The 4,337-nt window shown below is 34.1% G+C and overlaps 1 long non-coding RNA gene across 1 annotated transcript in view; it reads left to right on the forward strand.

Annotated features, from left to right (window-relative positions):
- The window catches only part of LOC111083512, a 9,532-nt gene extending 5,519 nt beyond the window's left edge, over positions 1-4,013 (forward strand). The window contains exon 2 of the long non-coding RNA XR_002609086.1: positions 1,373-4,013. This is a non-coding gene — a long non-coding RNA (uncharacterized LOC111083512). The remainder of the gene's footprint in view (positions 1-1,372) is intronic.
- The last annotated feature ends 324 nt before the right edge of the window (positions 4,014-4,337 follow it).

Genomic DNA, 4,337 nt, shown 5'->3' on the forward strand with positions numbered 1-4,337 from the left:
AGTTATTGCTTCCTTAACACCTAGTGATGATTACAAGTTTTGACAGTTATTGCTTCCTTAACTCCTAGTGACAATTACAAGTTTTGGCAGTTATTGCCTCCTTAACTCCTAGTGACAATTACAAGTTTTGACAGTTATTGCCTCCTTAACACCTAGTGACAATTACAAGTTTTGACAGTTATTGCTTCCTTAACTCCTAGTGACAATTACAAGTTTTGACAGTTATTACTTCCTTAACTCCTAGTGACAATTACAAGTTTTGACAGTTATTGCTTCCTTAACTCCTAGTGACAATTACAAGTTTTGGCAGTTATTGCTTCCTTAACTCCTAGTGACAATTACAAGTTTTGACAGTTATTACTTCCTTAACTCCTAGTGACAATTACAAGTTTTGACAATTATTGCTTCCTTAACTCCTAGCTGATGTTTATAGAATTCATTGAAGAATGAACGTGTAATTTTACGTTCAACAATATGAAGAATGAACGTGTAATTTTAAGTTCAACAATATGAAGAATGAACGTGTAATTTTACGTTCAACAATATGAAGAATGAACGTGTAATTTTACGTTCAACAATATGAAGAATGAACGTGTAATTTTACGTTCAACAATATGAAGAATGAACGTGTAATTTTAAGTTCAACAATATGAAGAATGAACGTGTAATTTTACGTTCAACAATATGAAGAATGAACGTGTAATTTTAAGTTCAACAATATGAAGAATGAACGTGTAATTTTAAGTTCAACAATATGAAGAATGAAAGTGTAATTTTACTTTCAACAATATGAAGAATGAACGTGTAATTTTAAGTTCAACAATATGAAGAATGAACGTGTAATTTTAAGTTCAACAATATGAAGAATGAAAGTGTAATTTTACTTTCAACAATATGAAGAATGAACGTGTAATTTTAAGTTCAACAATATGAAGAATGAACGTGTAATTTTAAGTTCAACAATACGTACAATACACATATGAAAGGCTTAGCAGTTCAAACTTGTTTTAATTGTAAGGGATGAATGCTGGCTTTCCCATACCTAAAAAACTCGTTGATTTTTACAGTTTCGTTTTTCAGAACTTGTAGTGTGCACTGGCCAAAAATTAAAAAACAAAAAAGTTAGAAAAAAAATCGATCTTTACTTTCCCAAAAATAACTTTATTTCAGTCAACGTTTCGCCATTGCGGCTTCGTCAAGCTAGTAGTACAAGAACAGTTCTTGTGTTATTAAAACTATCTCTAATGAAGCTAAACCTGAAATAAAGCGTTTATTATCATTATCACATGGAGAGTACATTTTTGCTTCTCGGCTACTTCGTCCTCTCTCTTTCTTTATATCTATCTCTTTCTCTTCTCCTGTCTCTCTGCAGATCCGAGTTGTAAACGCTTTCCGCAGTGGTATTGACGTTCGCAATAATCCCGTTGCCCTAAAGAGACTCGCAGAGAAACGTTCTTCTTCTATATCCTCGGAAACCATTGAAAGTACCCTTCGAAACATCGAGAGAGAAGACTCGAAACGGGGCGTTATTCAAACCATCGAAGAGGAAGGGGAAACATCGGAAAAGAAGAAAAATGTAGATAATGCAGATGGCGCGTCAAATCACAGTGTTGAAACTGCAGTGTGAGAGGCCTAAACACACTAGACATCCAGTCTAACCTTCGTAGGCCGGCTTTTTCTTGTGATAATAACGTGTGTAGTGAACATAGGCCAATTCATGGTGTGGTTATCATTGGTTTGCAAGTATTTAAATTTATAAAAATCAATGTGAAAATCTCCACGAATCTCATCTTTCTTCTCTTTCCTGCTATAGTGTTGGTGTTGCATGCTAGGACTAACTTCATTTCATTTTATTACATGCTAGGACTAACTTCATTTCTATTTTATTACATGCTAGGACTAACTTCATTTCCATTTTATTACATGCTAGGACTAACTTCATTTCATTTTATTACATGCTAGGACTAACTTCATTTCCATTTTATTACATGCTAGGACTAGCTTCATTTCCATTTTATGACGTATTATGTTTTTAGAAAGTACCATTAAGTGCATGTTTTCTAAGCGGGTTTTGTGAAACACGTGATAACGAGCTAAAACCTTATGTTTCCAGGTTTTACGAAGGAGAGGTAATACTTACCTAAATGAAGAAAAACGTCCTTAGTCCATCTCCGGAATGTTCAAAGTTTGTACCGTTTCAGGTTATTTAAATTAGAACGTAGAAGCAAACGTTTTTTTGCTTTTTCATCGAAGTGTTTAATGTATTATAAACAACTTTAAAAGGTATTTCCGTATTATTGTGTGTGGTTTAGATGTTGTTCACGATTACAAAGTTGCACAAGAAATGTTCTTAGCAGAAGCTAGTTTGGCAGGTAACTTAGCATGTGATGTCATTTTTGTTTGTTATCTTTTTCCGTGTTTTGTTACTTTTTCAAGTTTTAGCATATTCAAAAAACAACGATTAACGTAGGCAGTTAGCTTACAAGTGAAAAGTCTAGGGGTGGGCTCCATGACTGAAAATGTTTGTGTGGTGAACGGTGTGCCTTTTACAGTGAAGTTTGGGAACTTACAAAAGGGAGAGAGGAAATATGCATAATCACTGGACCACATGCCAAGGTGAGCCCTAGAAGATTCAAGGATATGGTGCCGAAATACACATCGATCTGCATCACTAGAGGGCGCTACCCTCTCATGAACAGAAACTCATATTGAAGGTGATATTTAAACACCTAGTTAGTATTTGATTGCGTGTTATATATATATATACACGCATAATTATATATATATACATATTTACATACAAATTCGTGTGTCTTCATGTTACTCAAGTACTCCCATTAGATATCACCTCCCCCCCCCCCCTTTAATTAGACGGAAATATTCAAATTTACTTGCAGTAGTTAACTACGTGTACTGTTACAATCACAATTAACATCTCGGCTCTTCTTACTAGCCAAATGTAATAAACCTAGCTGGTGTTGATTATAGGAGATCCTTACAAGTTTACAAATGTGTTCGTCTTCGGGAAGTTAAGTTCCTGAAATTTAATATTCATTCAATAATCAGAAATATATATATACCGTTTCTGTGTGTGATTAACAGTTTTGTTTTTTAGTTTCTATATTTGAAAATCAGATTTCGATTTTAACAAATTCCAACGAAAATGAAACTCTATCCTTTTCGTATCACATGTTGAGAAATTCCAATTTCAAAGATAAAAGTTACGATAGAGTAAATTGTACGTTCAATTCACTAATTTCGTAATACTTTTGAAACTTGGTGTTAATTGTCTAGAATTTGTCGAGAGTAAATTTTCTTGGTCTTAGAGATATATGGTTCTCATACAGAAGAATAACTTTGTACTATCAATCACGTGATTTGTTACGACCGCTTCTTGTTCTTTAACCTACGTATAATTGTACCTTAATGGAAAACTGTTGCGGATGCCCTCTTGCGGAAAAAAATGGAAACTATTTAACATCGGTTGAAATAATTATGAAAATTCGTCATTCTTACCTTTCAATAAAATATTATGTACAATTTATTTATGTTATCAAACTTTACCAAAGTTTGTAAAGTGTGAACTTTATGATGTAAAATTTGTGCTTCTTACTTCATCATTAAATTAAAGCTAAATATGAATTTCTTGTCCTTTATGCTTTCCGCCAGAGGGCATATAAAATTGCATAAATACGATTATACATAGTTGGTTTTTTCTTGAAACATTTACTGATATGTGTGTGTGATTTTCCAAGTATAAACGTGGTTTTAGTTTTTGTCTAACAAACTTATCGTATGTGGTATTTGCGTAGAAGACAAGAGGCTATCTTTAGAGTATTTTATCGAACTTGTGATTCCCAGCAGTTCTGACCTGATTTAAAATCTTTTAGCTTATGGATTGTGACAGTGGTTACCATTTCTTGTTGAACTAATGGTGCAATGATTGTTACCGATGATGTACATTTCCATCCACGTCACATATGTTACTAAATAAACTTGAATTCCCATCTCAGGCTTGTTCTTCTCTACTTTTAATACTACAGCTTTCATCATTTTGACATCTTTCTTTTCTTTTCATTGCATTGTACACACAATATTTATAAAAACATAAATAAAATCACGACCTATATCTCCAGAATGTTCAGTATTTCGCTATTACAGCCTCGTCACTAGTTCAATCTTTCAACATTCTGAACTTGTAAGATATCGACAGCTCCTGACGAGCCCCGGCATGGCCAGGGGGTTAGGGCGCTCGATTCGCAATCCGAGGGTCGCGGGTTCGAATCCCCGTTCAGCCAAACATGCTCGCCCTTTCAGCCGTGGGGCATTATTATGTT

Source organism: Limulus polyphemus, unplaced genomic scaffold (assembly GCF_000517525.1).
Source record: "Limulus polyphemus unplaced genomic scaffold, Limulus_polyphemus-2.1.2 Scaffold9927, whole genome shotgun sequence".
NCBI lineage: Eukaryota > Metazoa > Arthropoda > Merostomata > Xiphosura > Limulidae > Limulus > Limulus polyphemus.